A 19,470-nucleotide genomic window follows, 5' to 3' on the forward strand; every position below is an offset into this window, starting at 1 on the left:
GTTACAACACAGAGTGAAGTGCCAAGCCCGGATGAATCTGAACTGGACATTCATCAAATCAAATGGACAATGAGCAGTTCTCAAAAATTGGAATAAATTATTGAGATATCTTTAGAGGAAAATCAAAATGACCTAAAAGAGTTATCACAATCATGTGGAGAGATATGTGGGAATAAACTGGGCAGTACTAATGTAATTACGCATGATGCTGATATAGGAAATGCTGTTTTGATTAAGCACCATCCTTACAGACTTCTGCCTCTAAAGTTGGGACAGGTCCAAAAAGTTGAAAGCATGCTCAAACACAACATGATCGAAGTTAGTTGCAGTGAACAGGGCTCATCCATAGTGATGGTGCCAAAACCAGATATAACCCACTGATTATGTGTGGACCATCACAAAAGCAATGCAGTTACAAAATCTGATTTGAATCCTGTTCCACTTTTGGAACACTGTATTGAGAAGGAAAGTCGAGCAACTTATATTTCTAAGTTAGATGATGCGGGCAGGTACCCTTATCCAAAAGAGCAAAGGAAATTTCCATTTTTGTGATGGTGAATAGACTTTACCAGTTTCAAGTCATGCCATTTGGTATGAAGAATGCACCAGGCACATTTCAAACACTAACCAATAAAGTCATTTTGGGATTACCCAATTGTGTTGTATACAGAGACGGTCTGTGTCTTGGATCACAGAGTATCCAACGGGTTCTTTTCAGAGTCGGCTAAATGTAGTTAAGAGCAGGCTTGACAACAGCAATTTGCTTAAATATGGGTATTTATTGAGCAATAATAAAAGAATAAAGGAACATTTATTCAGTAAATAAAAAGAATGAAGAGAGAGAGGAAAGAAATAATAAGCCTCACAGTCCTCTGCAGGTCAGGGACCCCTCAATTGACGTCTGATCTGGAGGCTGAGGTTCTTCCTGGCACCTTTCACAATCCTGGTCCAAGGCAACATCAAGCCATTTGAAAGAATCTGTCTCTCTCTCTCTGTCTCTCTCTGTGTCTCTCTCTCTCTCTCTCTGTCTCTCTCTCTCTGTCTCTGTCTCTCTCTCTGTCTCTTACACGGTGTAACAAACAGCCAGTATAGAAAAGCAGATACAGAAAGCAAGCTGCTTGCACATACAAAAAGCAAGTTTTGATTGCACCTTCTATGGCACATACTAGAATGTTCACAGGATTGATTGAAGGTCATGCAGCTGTCGAATATCATTAACTTTCCCATCCTATACAATCTATTTTCTCATGCAGCTGCCAAATATCAGCATTAAGTTTTAGCCCTTTGGCCCATCCTATACAGTCAGGTGATTTTATTTACTCCAGACAGGGAAGGAACATTTGGAACATCTAGCAGAATTATTTTCTTGATTTCAGGAGGCGGCCTTGTGACAAATATGGCTGAGCGTGAGATCACAAAAGCCCAAGTCATGCTCCGAGGCTACATCATTGGATGTGAACGATGGCCCCATGGTATGTGAAAACAAAGGTTATTGGGGAATTGCCCATACCATTGATGAAGTGGTAAGTAATATACTTCATGGGATTGAGTGGGTTTTATTGAAAATTCATACTGGATTTTAGCAGTGTAGTTGGTCCACTAACTGACCTGTTGAAGTGCAAAAAATTTCACTGGACAGAAGAATGTTAGAAGGCATTTGACAGCTTGAAAGCTGTATTAACCGCTGCCTCAGTATTAGCCACACCTAATTACACAAAGCCTTGGAGGTGGCTATCGATATGGGTGTCAGTGCTGTACTCTTACAAGAAGATGATGTGAAGATAAAAAGACCTATTGAGTATCTTTTATAGAAAATTGAATATTCTTTGAAATAAATATTTGAGCATTGAGAAAAAGACCTTGAATTTGGTGTTGGCGTCACATTTCAACAGTTATATTACCAGTAGCGTTTCTGAGACAATTATATATCATGATCATAAACCTTTAATGTCTTCGAAATATTTTGGGGTAAAAATACCAGACTGTTGAGACGGATGTTATGTTGCAGCCATTTAATTTGAAAATGATACACAAGGCAGAATGAGAGACCATAATTGCCAATTCATTGTTATGGCTTTGATGAAAGAAGACGGAGGTGTTCAGTGGCAGAAGGCATGAACTGTGGTATTGAATGCATACTTAGTGTAATGTATGTGTATGTGTGTGTGGAGTAGTAATAGTGAGAGACTAAATCTTTGAAAATGAAGCCATATTTGTGTATTGATGGTTCATTTTTTTTGAAGGGAGAAGGTGTGACAAGATGTGACTTTGAGAGATTTGTCTGCCATGGGTCAGGAGGACAGGTATTGTAAACCTGGTACTGAGATGTCTGCTCTATGGAAAGCAAAGTAAATAGTGTTGGATTTTTTAAAAATTAGACAAAAGAAACATGAGTGGTTGGAGTTAGGCTCTCACACACCTAAGGTTTCGTTTTGCTTTCAGCTATTGAAGTTGGAATTTTTGGACTTGAAACTGCTTTCTACAGCTGCTGCTGCAGAGAGCTTGAGTTCTCTCTCTCTGCTGCTAGATTCATTCTTTCAGTGTTCCTTTTCCTGAACTGGAAATAGCACATAGCAACTTTTGTTCTGTTGAATTTGCCTTTGCCAAGGATGTTTCTGGAATGTTGCTATATTGGTACAGTTGATGGGTAGTAGTTAAATAATATTTTAAGTATTTCAATAGAGTTAAAGTTATCCCTTTTTTATATCTTAATGATGGTGTAAGAATAAAATATGTTTTGCTTAAACCATAGTAATTTGACCACGCGAGTCTCTTCTAGAATGCAACGCCTTACACTTGCCTGTAAATAAGATAAAAGTTTAAAAACTAGGCTATCTCCTTGATATGTTTCGAGGGGGTTTGGCCTGGTCCATAACAACAGTAAAATCTAACAATGAGATAAATAACTTGTTAATATTTTGTTTTCATAGCTGAGGAAGGAATGTTGGCCAACTGTAATTGTTCACATGAAAAGCAGGTGAGATGCCTCGATTTAATTGCTCACGTTGGTGATGAGGCGATGGCCTAGAGGTATTATCACTAGGCTAATAATTCAGATACCCAGGCAACATGATGAGGATGTTGATTAAATAACATATTTGGAATTCAGAGTCTAATGATGCCTATTGTTGGAAAAGCCTATCTGGTTTATTTTAAGAAAACTGCTGCGCTTAACTGGACTGACCTTTATGCAAATCCAGACTCTCAGCAATCTCAATTGCCCTCTGAGGAATTAGGGATGGGCAATAAATGCTGGTAACATGTAAATCCTATGGTTTTGTTTTTTTTTAAACAGCCTACTTTAGATTATCATCTCCTCTTTCCTCTCCTGTCCTTCAAATTAACAAGCTCAGCATCAATTTTCTTGCAAGAATCTGTTTACACTACATCCATCTGTGTTGCTCTTAGACTGCCACATGAATCCCCTGCCCTATCTTCTGCAAATAAACCCACATTTTCCTAGCTGCCATCAGTTCTGAGGAAGGGTCACTCATCCCAAACGTTCACTCTGATTTCTCTCCACAAGATGCTGCCAGACCTGCTGAGCTTTTCCAGCAATTTCTGTTTTTATTTCTGATTTTCACCACCCGCAGTTCTTTAGGCTTTTACCGCATGAAACTGTTTGGCTAATCTTTGACCGAGAACTAACCCTGGCATCTTCTATACCTCATGGATAGCAATGGTTGTCAAAGCATAGACAAAATAATATTCTTCAGACAAGATGAGATTGCAATGAAGTTGTAACTTTTCCCAGCCTAGTTTTTCATTTCTAAACTGAAAGAAGATGAAAAAGGCAAAAACACATTCAATATCAAATTTCAAACAATGGACGGGTAAATTAAGATTAAAGTGGATTTGAATAAATAGTTATTTTAGGCCTTGGGTCTATACAGCATATATCAGTGAGCTGGTTAGCTGAGAATCCAATGTCATTGCTCCCTGTTTGAACAAAGGCCACTGACAGCTTCCCAGAAGGAAGGAGAGGTGGAAGGAGATGAGGCCAAAGAAAATGGGACTAAACCTGGGCCTGCAGCATGAACTCAGGGGTTGCAGAAAAGCTCCTCCTGGCTCCACATGAAGTTAGCATTAAGATTAAAGCCTATTATTGCATGGATTCTGCTCGTGGCTGACCAACATTGACAAAGACTTCCTTGATGGGATGTTCACCCTCTTGTTGACATACACAAGGGGCCTAATCTCTGTTTAGGGTGGCTACCCAGGATGCCTGATTATCCTTCAGCACTAGATGTATGTCATATTATCAATTAATTTCTAACCAGCTCTTGGAGCCGCTCTAAATTTGTTAGCCAGTTTGTTTTGAAGTTCTATCAGAGTGTGTTTACCAGCGGTCATGGGAAAGGGTTTGTGACATCAGAAGGCTGATTGTGACACTAATAAGAAGGTAATATCCCTCTTTGTCTTTCAAATTTCAATACCCTCTCTGATGAGACAGACTCTTCACAGGTTTATATGCTGAAGAAGAGCGAGATAATCTCGTGGTCATTGACTGGTGAGATCAGCTCACTTAATTGGCCTTCATTTAGACATGTTACTTTGCTTTCTTTTACAGCTTAGAAAAAGCTGGGAAAAACACGAATACGTTCCAAAATACATTACCATAAGTTTAATTTCTTTTTGATTCTCCTGATGCATTATGCATTATTTGAGTTCAAGAGCTGTGAGGTTATGCTGCAGCTCTGTAAAACACTGGGTAGACCACACTTGGAATATTGTGTTCAGTTCTGATCACCTCATGATAGGAAAGATGTGGAAGCTTTAGAGAGGGTGCAGAGGAGATTTACCAGGATGCTGCCTGGACTGGAGGGCAGGTCTTATGAGGAAAGCTTAAGAGAGCTAGGGCTTTTTCATTGGAGCAAAGACGGAAGAGAGGTGACTTGATAGTGCTGTACAAAATGACGAGAGGCAAAGATAGAGTGGATAGTCAGAGACTTTCCCAGTGTGGAAATGACTATTAAGAGTAATTTATTACAAATTTTAAGGTGATTGGAGGAAGGTATAGGGGAGATGTCAGAGGTAGGTTCCTTACACACAGTGGTGGGCGTGTGGAATGCGCTGCTGGCAGTGGTAGTGGAGTCAGATACTTTTAGAGACATTAACTGACTGTTGGATGGACACATGGAGGTTAGTAAAATATAGGGTGTGCAGGGTAGATCAATCTTAGTAGGATAATAGGTCAGCACAATATTGTGGGCGGAAGGGATTCCCCTGCCAACGAAAGCCAACACACCATTAACCTTCTTTATAACCCTATCAACATGGGTAGCAACTTTGAGGGACCTATGGACGTAGACCCCAAAATCCCTCTGTTCCTCCACATTGCTGAGAATTCTGCCATTAACCCTGTATTCTGCATTTAAATTTGATCTTCCAAAATAAATTACTTCACACTTTTTTCTGGGTTGAATTCCATCTGCCACTTATTTGCCCAGCTCTGCATTCTGTTAATGTCCTATTGTAACTTACAACAGCCCTCCAGACTATCCACAACTCCACCAACCTTCATGTCATTAGGACACTTACTAACCCACCCTTCTATTCCCTCATCCGAGTCATTTATAAAGATCACAAAGAGCAGAGATCCCAGAACAGATCCCTGCCAAACACCGCTGGTCACTGAGCCCCAGGCTGAAAACTTTCCATCTACTCCCACCCTCTGTCTTCTATTGGACAGCCAGTTTTGTACCCAGACGGCCAAATTTCCCTGAATCCCATGCCTCCTTACTTTCTGAATGAGCTGACCATGTGGAACCTTATCAAATGCCTTGCTGGAATCTATATACACCACATCCACTGCTCTGCCTTCATCGATGTGTTTTGTCACATCCTCATAGAGTTCAGTAAGGCTTGTGAGGCATGACCTACCCCTCTCAAAACCATGCTGACCATTTCTAATCAAACTGTTCTTTTCAAAATAATCATTAATATAATCTCTCAGAATCCTCTCCAGTAATTTGCACACCGCAGAAATAAGACTGACCGGTCGGTGGTTCCCAGGATTATCCCAATTCCCTTTCTTGAACAAGGGAATGACATTTGCCACTCTTCAATCTTCTGGTACTACTCAGTGGACAGTGAGGACGCAAAGATCATCGCCAAGGGGCGGCAATCTCTGCCCTTGCTTCCTGTAGAAACCTTGGGTGTATCCCATCTGGCCCAGGGGACTTATCTACCCTCATGTTTTTCAAAATTTCTAGCACATCCTCCTTCCCAACGTCAACCTGTTTGAACATATCAGCCTGTTTCACGCTGTCTTCACAAATGTCAAGGTCCTCTCACTGGTGAATACTGAAGCAAAGTATTCATTAAGGACCTCCCCTACCTCCTCTGACTCCACGCACTATGTGGAGATTGTTTAAGGAATGCATACTGCACGTGCACGATATGTTTGTCCCTAGCAGGCAGGGATCATGCGGCCAAGCAAAGGAGCCTTGGGTCTCGAGAGAGGTTAAATGACTGGTTAAGAGGAAGAAGGATGCTTCTATAATGTTTAGGAAACAAGGATTGGAAAAGGCTCCAGAGGGATGCAAGTTACTCAGGAAGGAGCTGAAGAAAGGGCTTAGAAGAACTATAAGGGGGCATGAGAAAACATTGGCAGATAGGATCAAGGGAAACTCCAAGGCTTTTTACACGTGCATGAGGAATAAGAGAACGACCAGAGAAAAGGTACGGCCGATCAAGGGTGGTAAAGAGAATTTGTACACGGAGCCTAAAGAGATAGGCGAGGTCCTTAATGAATACTTTTCTTCGGTATTAACAACTGAGAGGGACTTAGTTGTAGGCAAGGACAGTGTGAAACAGGCTGGTAGGCTAGAGGAGGTAGATGTTGGTAAGGAAGATATATTAGGAATTTTGAGGAACTTGAAGATAGATAAGTCCCCTGGGGCTGATGGGGTTTGTCCAAGGATTCTATGGGAAGCGAGGGAAGAGATCGCAGGGCCTTTGGCGATGATCTTTCCATCCTTACTATCCACGGGCATAGTGCAGAAGATTGGAGAGAGGCAAATGTCATTTCCTTGTTCAAAAAAGGGACTGGGATAGCCCCGGAAATTACAGGCCGGTTAGTCTTACATCAGTGGTAGGCAAATTATTGCAAAGGGCTCTGAGAGATAGGATTTATGATCACTTGGAAAGGCACAGTTTGATTCGTTATAGTCAGCATGGATTTGTGATGGGTAGATCAGGCCTCACATACATTATTGAATACTTTGAAGAGGTGACCAAAAATGTGGATGAAGGTAGAGCAGTGGATGTGGTAGACATGGATTTAAGTAAGGCATTTGATAAGGTTCCCCATGGTAGGCTCATGCAGAAACTAAGGAGGTATGGGATGGGGGAAATATGGCAGATTGGATTCAGATTTGGTTGACCCTTAGAAGACAAAGGGTGGTAGTGGGTGGAAAATATTCCACATGGTGCTCAGTTACGAGTGGTTTACCACAAGGATCTGTTCTGAGTTCAAGAGCTGTGAAGTTATGCTCCAGCTATATAAAACCCTAGTTTGGCCACATCTGGAGTATTGTGTCTCATTCTGGTCACCTCATTACAGGAAAGATGTGGAAGCGTTGGAAAAGGTGCAGAGGAAATTTACCAGGATGTTGCCTGGAATGGAGGGAAGGTCTTTTGAGGAAAGTTTGAGCGAGCTAGGGCTTTTCTCTTTAGAACTCAAAAGGATGAGAGGTAATTGATAAAGGTGTACAAAATGATCAGATGTATAGATAGAGTGGACAGCCAGAGACTTTTTCCTAGGGCGGAAGCAGCTATTATGAGGGGGCATAGTTTTAAAGTGAGTGGAGGTAGATACAGGAGAGACATCAGAGGTAGGTCTTTTACTCGGTGTGGTAGGGGCATGGAATGCGTTGCCGGAGAGGGTAGTGAAGTCGGCCTGATTAGGGGCATTTAAGCGGATATTAGATAGGCGTATGGATGATAGTGTAAGGTAGGGGTGGAGGTTAGATAGACCTTAGGGTTAGGGTAACAGTTTGGCACAACATAGTAGGCCGAAGGGCCTGTACTGTGCTGTACTGTTCTATGTTGAAACCAACCAGGACAACAACAGAATTACTTATGCACCTTTCCAAAATTGCTCTTGGGTGGTCTATAGAAAACTTCCAAAAAAGTGACTGCTGCTTTCCTGTTTCAGACTTCCACCCATACTGACTCATTGGAGAAACCCTTCTCCACGACCTCCCTTTCTGCAGCTGTGATACCATCCCTGATTAGCAATGCCACTCCCCCACCTCTTTTACCTCCCTCCCTATTTCATTTGAAACATGTAGAACCCAAAACAACCAACAACCGTTCCTGGCTCTGTGATAGCCAAGTCTCTGTAACGGCCACAACACCGTCATTCCAAGTACTGATCCACGCTGTGAGTTCATCACCCTTATTCCTGACACTTAGTGCATTGGGTTGACGTGTGTCTACCTCATCGCACTGACTGCCACTTTGCCCTATCAACTGCTTATCCTTCCTCCTAGATTCTCTGCTTGCTCTACCTGCCTGTACACGAGCTACCCCATCCTCTGATCTGTAGCTCTGGTTCCCATCCTCCTGCCAAACTAGTTTAAACCCTCCCCAAGAGCTCTCACAATCCTCCCACCCGAAGTGTATTAATGCTGTGGATCTGGAGTCACATGTAGGCCAGACCAGGTAAGGACAGAGTTTTTCTCCCTAAAGGACATTTAGTGAACCTTCTATAAGTAAGAATAACTGTTTCATTTTTGTAATGGAACATGTAAAAGTAATACATTCCAAAGTGCAGAAAATAACAATCATTTCTTTTAAAGACAGTAGATTTCAAATTCTCCCACTGCTGGAGATGACGGTACTGAAGCTATTTTTTAAAGCTGCTTTGCAGATTTGGCCTTCTCCAATGCAGTTTGCAAGGTACTTCTTTGAGGATAAGGTTGCGAGCAGTGGCATCCCTAGCCAGTAGTCAATACTATCCTTTAACTGAGGCTAAGCTTAAGAGTTAGCAGATAAATCAAAGGTAGAAATAAAAGTAGGATCTTTATAAGGGTGAGATAGAGTCACATAGCACAGAAACAGGCTTTTCGTCCATGCCAAGTTACTGAAACTAAACCAGTCCCACTGCCTGCATTTGGCCCATATTCCTCTCAACCGTTCATATTCATGTACCTGTCCAAAGGTCTTTTAAATGTTGTAACTGTACCCAATTCTACCACTTCCTTTGGTAGTTCAATCCAGGTGCCAAACACTCTGTGTGAAACTTTGTTGAGGAGATCTTGGTTTGTTATTGAAGCCTAACATACAGGTGATGCCCATATAAGTCAATGGCGATGAGAGTGAATTTTGAAGCTGGTGCCTGTGGTGTCAGTCAAGGGGGCTGTTTTGTCCTGACTAGTGTCAAGTTTCTTGAGTGCTGTTGAGCTACACCCATCCAAGCAAGTGGGGAGCATTCCATTACACTCCTGACTCATGTCTTGTAGATGGTGGATAGGCACAGTGGGTGAGTTACTCACCTCACACAATTCCTAGCCTCTGACCTGGTATTGTAGCCAGTGTTTCTATGGTTGATGCAGTTCAGTTTCTGGTCAATGGTAACCCCCAAGGACGTTTCTTAGAATCACGGAATCCCTACAGTGTGGAGACAGGCCATTCGGCCCAACAAGTCCACACCGCCCCTCCGAAAAACATCTCACCCAGATCCATTTCCCAAGTCTAATTCACCTAACCGTGACATCCCTGGGCACTATGGACAATTTAGAACGGCCCTTCTACCTAACCTGTACATCTTTGGGCTGTGGGAGGAAACCCACGCAGACATGGGGAGAATGTGTAACCTCCACACAGAGTCACCTGAAGCTGGAATTGAACTTGGGTCCCTGGTGCTATGACACAGCTGTGCTAACCACTGAGCCACCATGGAGCCCTGTTTTCGAGGAAGTCTAAACCACAGCAAATAGAGGAGAACCAGTAGATGTCATGTTGATGGTGATGGTTCACCAATCACAATGCCTTTGAACATCGAGGGAACAATGATGTATATCTCTTTGGTTGGAGATGGTCATTGCTTGGAATTTGTGTGGTGCAAATTCTCCTTTCCGTTTATCAGCCCAGGTTCCCTGCCTGACAGTATTGCCTACACCCTGTGAACTGCAACAGCACAAGGAAGCTCATCATTCTCATGGGCAACAAGTGTTGGCCTAACGATACTCACTTCCCAATAACACATACAAAAAAATGAGCAGGCTGAAGTAATAGTACAAAACAGGTGAGGCTAAGAATATTTGGAGCAAACCTTTAAGCAGGGTGTCTTGTCTGAATGTGGAGTGGTCTATCTATCAGGCTAACGGCTGGAGCGCCATGGGTCAGCCTTTTGCTTATGATTAGTTGTGTTGCATTATTATCTAAAGGTGCCTGTGCGAGTCAGCATAGTTGCAAACAAAATGAAGAGATCTTCCAAACTTGGTCATCACATGCCAGAATAAAGCTAGCAGCATCAACAGTCATACAATGACAGAGATAACAACAGAAATACATCTGCAGTTTAGAAAAGGTCACACTGTCATTTACTAGGTCATATGTCAGCAAACACCATTGGAGAAACCAATAGGAAAGGATGCATCGTATTCTAGAGGAGCTTAATTTATCTTTTCTCCTGTTTGATACTGCAGTTAATGAAATAGACAATTTTTTTCTTTGAAGTCAAGTTGACTTTAGGGCTCTGTTCCTGATGGAGCAGTGAAACATTTATCCTCTAGTATGTTACTCTTCACGTGCGAGCCTTGTGATTTCCAGTACTTTCCAGTTGTCAACAATTATCACTACCCTTGCCTGCACCATGGCCACCTGTAGAATCTCACAGAACAGGAGATGGTCTTTCTTCCCATCATATTTTCCTGTCACTAACATTTCCCAGTTTTAATAAAGGGTTGAGCACTGAACCATCCTGCTTTGAGAGTTCATCTCCATCAGACATTCAACGTAATGACTTTAATGTGATTTGAGCTGCAATATTCCAGGTTCTGAAAAAATTCAAGCATTCTTTTCCCCCGCTCCTCTGTTAAAGGATCTCAAAACATCACAAGCCAGGATGGAGACTATTCCAGAAGACTTTACTCTGTGGCTGACCAGTAAACCCGCACCAACACAAGCCACCTTGCTTGGTCAGATTGTGCTCGATGCTATTCTCTTCCTCTGCCTTGCTGTCTTTGTGGTTCATGTGGTAAATTTTCTAATTAGACATTTGTCCCATCACCCTTCAAAGGTTAGTGGTCATTCTCTTTTTAACAATGTTCTGACAGCGCTGAGGCTTTCGGGACCAAAATTGAAATATAATGGCTTAATCAATAAAAATTATTTGAATTTTGTGGAAAACAAAAATCATGGTACTCTAGGGTTCCTACAAGTGGATGATGCCTTCAGATGGTTATACCTGCTTAAGAATTTTAAATAGGTACGTACCTTTGAGTAGCTGTTAGCAGCACACAATGTGTCATTGTCAGTGGGATGGGAAAACTGGGCTAATCTCCTATGATCAAAAAAACCAGGGCTCTGGTATTTTTCCAAATAATATCTTGGAAGAAACTGCCAATTACTCCAAGTCGACTAACACAAGTGGTAGTGTTCCCATGTATCTGCTGCCCTTGTCCTTCTAGATGGAAGTCGCCCTGGGTTTGGAAGGTGCTGTCTGAGGAGCCTCGGTAAATTTCTGCCGCACATCACACTAGTACGCACTGGTGGCATTGAGCTTTGGTGGCAGAGGGAGTGAAGGTTGAGGATATGGTGCCAGTCAGGCAGGCTGAGTTACCTTTGATTCTGCCACGCTTGAGTGTTGTTGGAGCTGCACCATCCAAGGAAATAGAGAACATTCCATCACACTCCTGACTTTTGCTTCATAGATGGTGGAGAGGCTTTGAGTCCTTCTTAAAAAAAAAAACACTGACTTGCATTAGGCCTGTACCCTTTTGGATTTAGGAGAATTGAGAATTGGCTTCACTGAAACAGATTCTTAAGGGGACTAACTGGGTTATAAGAGGATTAAATTGTTCCCTCTGTCTGGGAAATCTACAACATTGAGCCGCAGGGCACCATCTCAGGATATGGGGCTGGCCATTTAGGACAAAGCAGGTGAAATTTTATCACTCAAAGTGTTGTGAATTCTTGGAAATCTCTATGTTAAAGGGCTCTTAATGCTGCATCAAGGTAAAGTAGACAGATTTTGGGTCTCTCAAGTAATCAGAAGAAGTGGATAGCAGATGGGGAAGTGCAGTTGAGGCCAAAGATGAGGCAGGATCACATTGAATGGCAGAACACTCTGGAGCCACTGAATGACCTACACCTGCTCTCATTAATGCACCATGCTTCAAAGCATCAACATTTAAGCAAATACAGAATGTATTACAAATATTGGAAGACTGAAACAAGATAAAAGGCAGGAAGAAATTAGACTAGCTGGAAGCAGTGAGGAGAGAAACTGAGATAACATTTCAGGTGATAATGGGAACTGCAGATGCTGGAGAATCCAAGATAACACAGTGTGGAGCTGGATGAACACAGCAGGCCAAGCAGCATCTCAGGAGCACAAAAGCTGACGTTTCGGGCCTAGACCCTTCATCAGAGAGGGGGATGGGAGAGGGAACTGGAATAAGTAGGGAGAGAGGGGGAGGTGGACTGAAGATGGAGAGAAAACAAGATAGGTAGAGAGGAGAGTATAGGTGGGAAGGTAGGGAGGGGATAGGTCAGTCCAGGGAAGATGGACAGGTCAAGGACGCAGGATGAGGTGGTAGGTAGGAAATGGAGGTGCGGCTTGAGGTGGGAGGAAGGGATGGGTGAGAGGAAGAACAGGTTAGGGAAGCGGAGACAGGCTGGGCTGGTTTTGTGATGCAGTGGGGGGGAGGGGAAGAACTGGGCTGGTTTTGGGATGCAGTAGGGGAAGGGGAGCTAGCTTGTGCTTCAAAATCTCCCCCTACTGCATCCCAAAACCAGCCCAGTTCTTTCCCCTCCACCCACTGCATCACAAAACCAGTTCAGCTCATCCCCTCCCCCCACTGCATCCCAAAACCAGCCCAGCCTGTCTCTGCTTCCCTGACCTGTTCTTCCTCTCACCCATCCCTTCCTCCCACCTCAAGCCGCACCTCCATTTCCTACCTACCACCTCATCCCGCCTCCTTGACCTGTCCATTTTCCCTGGACTGACCTATCCCCTCCCTACCTCCCCACCTATACTCTCCTCTCTACCTATCTTGTTTTCTCTCCATCTTCGGTCTGCCTCTCCCTATTTATTCCAGAACCCTCTCCCGATCCCTTTCTCTGATGAAGGGTCTCGGCCCGAAACGAATCTTTCGTGCTCCTGAAATGCTGCTTGGCCTGCTGTGTTCATCCAGCTCCACACTTAAAAACAGAAACCTGAAATGTTATAAACTTTACAAGTAGTAGTGATCCTAACATTGGTTAAAGAGCCAGAATAGGTGAAAAGTGACTGGGTTTACTGGCTGTAGTTTAAATTAAACATGAAAAATGTATGTGTGAACAAGAATTAAGGATTAATTTTAGTGACCTCACACTACCAAAAGTCCCTACTCACTGGCCAGAACAACCTGCAAACTTATGCTTGAAGCTGGGAGTTTGCACCTCTGGAGAGAAGCAGAAAGTAAGTTATAGAATAATGAAAGAAATTTATTAGGAAAAAATTATAAATAGCTTTCAGCATCAAATGTTGAGAGAAGTGGCAGAGAAAAGTCAGGAAAACAAGTGCTTTTAGTTACAAAGCCTGTGCATTACAATTTATATTTATAAAGCACTTTGACATCATTAAGCATCCTAACGTTTTCACAGGAGTATTAGAAAACAAAACACTGACAACTTAAGGAGATCTTTGGTCAGATGACCAAGGCTTGGTTAAAGAGAGAGGTTGTGAGGAGTGGTAATAGGAGGGGGAAAGTGAGGTAGAGAACCAGGAGGGTGAATGAAGGGGATTCCAGAGCCTACGGCCAACATTGGTGAAGGAAATAATCAAGGATGCTCAAGATTCTCAAATTGGATGAACAAAGTAACAGCATAGAAATTATTCATGAGCAGATACAATTCTGAATACAGGAGCAAATTACTGCAGATGCTGGAATCTGAGCTGAAAACAAAAAGTGCTGGAGATCACAGCAGGTCAGGCAACATCTATAGAGAGAAAGCAAGCTAATGTTTGGAGTCGGGAGCTGAAGACGAGTCATCTGGACTTGAAATGTTAACTTGCTTTCTCTCCATGGATACTGCCTGACCTGCTGTAATCTCCAGCACTATTTCTTTATAATTCAGAATACACTGGGTTTGTAAAAGGTAATTAAATAATATCAAAGACAAGAAACCAGGATTTGTATTTTAAAAATAGTAGTCTGAAATCAAAAAATTCCCTATGCTTGCACTGACCATTTCACATCCTCCACACAGGAAAGACATTACAAACTCAACCCTTTAACACCAGATGAAACAAGACGACTGCACTATGGAATCACCATCCAGAAGGTTATACTGAAAAAGATGCAGCTTGTCGAGTTAAAGATTGGCTTGCTAAAAGCTATTCTCAGCTCTCTGAAAAAAAAGAGGAAAGTGAAACATATTCAAAGCCACAACAGAAACTTATTTTGTGCATGTTCCTATTGCAACAATGCTAGTACTGGTTCAGCTGGCACAGACATTAGTGCAGCTGGATCAGACAGATAAAATACTGCAAAGAAATGTACTGCTAAATATTAGAACAAACTTGAAAATATCTAATAATGATTAAAATAATCTACTCTAGTTCCTGCATCTGAATTTTGTTCACTGATGTGCATTTGAATAGATGGTCACTGTTTTTGAAACAAGCACAGGAAGTGCTGAAGAAACTCAGCAGGTCTGGCAGCATCTGTGAAGAGAGAGGAAGAGTTGATGTTTCGAGTCCAGTATGACTTCGTCAGAGCTGTAATTCTGAGATTCTAATTCTGAGATTCTAATTCCTGAAGAGGAGTCATACCGGACTCTAAATGTTAACTCTGTTTCTGTCTCCACAGATGCTGGCAGACTTGCTGAGTTTCTCCAGCAGTTTGTTTCACATTTCCAATTTCTGCAGTATGTTGCATTACAATGACTTTTTAAAAAATTTTGGTTGCCAGAATATGACAAAAACTTGCCTTTTTATTTTGCGTCTTTCATGACCATGAGACCTTGCAAAGTTCTTTACAGCCATTTAGGTTTGAGACTGTTGTAATGTAGAAAACACACCAGCCTCTCAAAACTTCCAGAATCAAACTAATTCTTTAACAAAATAAAAGCAACAATGAATGTATGCCAAATTGATTTGGCTATAGCTAGGTGCATATTTTATGAACATTAATGTCACAGTGAACAACTGTAACAACCAGCATCAGAAACTACAAGAAAACACTCAAGATACTTGGATTATTTTTACCAGAGCAGGGAAGCTTCAGAGAAAATTTGATAATATATCTAAAATCATGATGGTTATGATAATGTGGTGAGACACACAAAGCTATGCCCTTTGGGAAGTCAATATCAACAGATCAATTTAAATTTTTTGCACAAAGTGGTAGAAGGAAATATTCATAGAAAAGGTTGTTGGAAGCATGGAATACTTTATCACAAGGAGAGGTTCAGACCAATCTTTCAAAAGACAGTGATAATAAAATGTGAGGCTGGATGAACACAGCAGGCCAAGCAGCATCTCAGGAGCACAAAAGCTGACGTTTCGGGCCTAGACCCTTCATCAGAGAGGGGGATGGGGGGAGGGAACTGGAATAAATAGGGAGAGAGGGGGAGGCGGACCGAAGATGGAGAGTAAAGAAGATAGGTGGAGAGAGTGTAGGTAGGGAGGGGATAGGTCAGTCCAGGGAAGACGGACAGGTCAAGGAGGTGGGATGAGGTTAGTAGGTAGATGGGGGTGCGGCTTGGGGTGGGAGGAAGGGATGGGTGAGAGGAAGAACCGGTTAGGGAGGCAGAGACAGGTTGGACTGGTTTTGGGATGCAGTGGGTGGGGGGGGAAGAGCTGGGCTGGTTGTGTGGTGCAGTGGGGGGAGGGGACGAACTGGGCTGGTTGAGGGATGCAGTAGGGGAAGGGGAGATTTTGAAACTGGTGAAGTCCACATTGATACCATATGGCTGCAGGGTTCCCAGGCGGAATATGAGTTGCTGTTCCTGCAACCTTCGGGTGGCATCATTGTGGCAGTGCAGGAGGCCCATGATGGACATGTCATCTAAAGAATGGGAGGGGGAGTGGAAATGGTTTGCGACTGGGAGGTGCAGTTGTTTGTTGCGAACTGAGCGGAGGTGTTCTGCAAAGCGGTCCCCAAGCCTCCGCTTGGTTTCCCCAATGTAGAGGAAGCCGCACCGGGTACAGTGGATGCAGTATACCACATTGGCAGATGTGCAGGTGAACCTCTGCTTAATGTGGAATGTCATCTTGGGGCCTGGGATGGGGGTGAGGGAGGAGGTGTGGGGACAAGTGTAGCATTTCCTGCGGTTGCAGGGGAAGGTGCCGGGTGTGGTGGGGTTGGAGGGCAGTGTGGAGCGAACAAGGGAGTCACGGAGAGAGTGGTCTCTCCGGAAAGCAGACAGGGGAGGGGATGGAAAAATGTCTTGGGTGGTGGGGTCGGATTGTAAATGGCGGAAGTGTCGGAGGATAATGCGTTGTATCCGGAGGTTGGTAGGGTGGTGTGTGAGAACGAGGGGGATCCTCTTGGGGCGGTTGTGGCGGGGGCGAGGTGTGAGGAATGTGTCGCGGGATATGCGGGAGACGCGGTCAAGGGCGTTCTCGATCACCGTGGGGGGAAAGTTGCGGTCCTTAAAGAACTTGGACATCTGGGATGTGCGGGAGTGGAATGTCTTATCGTGGGAGCAGATGCGGCGGAGGCGGAGGAATTGGGAATAGGGGATGGAATTTTTGCAGGAGGGTGAGTGGGAGGAGGTGTATTCTAGGTAGCTGTGGGAGTCGGTGGGCTTGAAATGGACATCAGTTACAAGCTGGTTGCCTGAGATGGAGACTGAGAGGTCCAGGAAGGTGAGGGATGTGCTGGAGATGGCCCAGGTGAACTGAAGGTTGGGGTGGAAGGTGTTGGTGAAGTGGATGAACTGTTCGAGCTCCTCTGGGGAGCAAGAGGCGGCGCCGATACAGTCATCAATGTACCGGAGGAAGAGGTGGGGTTTGGGGCCTGTGTAGGTGCGGAAGAGGGACTGTTCCACGTAACCTACAAAGAGGCAGGCATAGCTGGGGCCCATGCGGGTGCCCATGGCCACCCCCTTAGTCTGTAGGAAGTGGGAGGAGTCAAAAGAGAAGTTGTTGAGTGTGAGGACGAGTTCAGCTAGGCGGATGAGAGTGTCCGTGGAGGGGGACTGGTCGGGCCTGCGGGACAGGAAGAAGCGGAGGGCCTTGAGGCCATCTCCATGCGGAATGCAGGTGTACAGGGACTGGACGTCCATGGTGAATATGAGGTGTTGGGGGCCAGGGAATTGGAAGTCCTGGAGGAGGTGGAGGGCGTGGGTGGTGTCACGGACGTAGGTGGGGCGTTCCTGGACCAAAGGGGAGAAAATGGAGTCCAGATAGGTGGAGATGAGTTCGGTGGGGCAGGAGCAGGCTGAGACGATGGGTCGACCAGGGCAGGCAGGTTTGTGGATTTTGGGAAGGAGATAGAAACGGGCCGTGCGGGGTTGGGGAACAATGAGGTTGGAGGCTGTGGGTGGGAGGTCCCCTGAGGTGATGAGGTCGTGAATGGTGTTGGAGATGATGGTTTGGTGCTCGGGTGTGGGGTCATGATCGAGGAGGCGGTAGGAGGTGGTGTCGGAGAGTTGGCGTCTGGCCTCGGCGATGTAGAGGTCAGTGCGCCATACTACCACTGCGCCACCCTTGTCTGCGGGTTTGATGGTGAGGTTGGGGTTGGAGCGGAGGGCTGCCCGTTCTGCGGGGGAGAGGTTGGAGTGGGTGAGAGGGGTGGAGAGGTTGAGGCGGTTGATGTCTCGACGGCAGTTGGAGATGAAGAGGTCGAGGGAGGGTAGGAGGCCTGGGGGTGGTGTCCAGGAGGAGGACTTGTGTTGGAAGCGGGTGAAGGGGTCAGTGGAAGGAGGGTTGGGTTCCCGGTTGAAGAAGTAGGCATGGAGGCGAAGACGGCGGAAAAACTGCTCTATGTCCGACCGTGACTGGTATTCGTTGATGTGTGGTTGTTGTTTCAAAAGACAGTTTCAGGATAAGTTGAATAAACATTTAACAGCAGAGCAGATGGAGAGGGGTCAAGCTTTGGGATTAGTTTGTGATACCTCAAACAAGAGAGTTGCCTCATTAGGTTTACAGTGAGACAATTGAAGTGTAGCAACTGGATAAAATAAATTCTAAACAAGTGTTCAATTCTGAATTACTAGACTACATTTGTACCCTATGAGGAAGGCTAGGACCTGTATTCTTTACAGTAATGAGTCAGAGGTAGCTTAAATGTAACATAAAAGGTGCCAAGGCAACATGATTGGATGCATGTCAAAACAATGTTTCCTCTTGTGAGAGAATCTAGAATTAGGGCTCAAAGTTTAAAAATAAAGGGGTTGCCCGTTTAAAACAGAGACAAGGAAACCTTTTTTGTCTCCCAGAGCAGTGTGTGTCTTGGAATCCCCTTCTTCAAAAGGCAATAGATGAGAATCCTTCATTTTCTTTTAAAACAAAAAGGCAGAAGGAGACAGATTCTTGATTACCGGCGTGGGTGAGTGGAGTGAAAGATTATTGGGGATATGCAGGAGTCTGGAGGTGAGTTAAAAATCAGATCAGCCATGATTTTATTGATTAGCAGAGCAGATTCAAAGGACCAACTGGCCTACTTTTGCTCCTTGTTCGCATTAGTACCACTACAATTCACAAAGAAGCAATTGTTGAATTGAAAGGGAATGAAATCCAATTCTTACACACTATCAGTGAGCCCCATTCTCTCACTCTCCTGACAGGCGTTACTTGTGTAGATATCAGCCAAGAACAAAACTAGATGAAGCTGTGAATCCTCCATCTTTATCACTCTTACCAACACAGACCTATACAGTCAAGACTCACACTTAAATAAAGGCTACTATGTTAAGGTACTGGATTCATGGAACAATAGCCCCAAAAATCAATGCATTCAAGGTGATCAGGGAGGATCTTTTTGTCTTTAATCCAAGAAGATTTGTCTTTAATCCAAGAAGACTAAAAAAAGTAGGGAAGGGGGTGTTCAAAAAGCAAAAACTATGTCAACTTGAAAGTTCTCTACTAGAAACCATTATTTTTAAACCTGGCACCATAAAAATACAACTTGCTCATTCCCAGCAGTAGTTTGACCTGCACACCTTAAGTCCAAATAAGACCAATCAATATGTTTCAAAAGAAAAGTATTGAAGATGTAAATTAGTTAGTGGCACATTGTATAATATATAAACCCAAGTAACAAAGTCACTGACCTGTCATTTCTTCCATTTATTGTAAATTGA

The sequence above is a fragment of the Stegostoma tigrinum genome, chromosome 24 (genome assembly GCF_030684315.1).
Source record: "Stegostoma tigrinum isolate sSteTig4 chromosome 24, sSteTig4.hap1, whole genome shotgun sequence".
Lineage (NCBI taxonomy): Eukaryota > Metazoa > Chordata > Chondrichthyes > Orectolobiformes > Stegostomatidae > Stegostoma > Stegostoma tigrinum.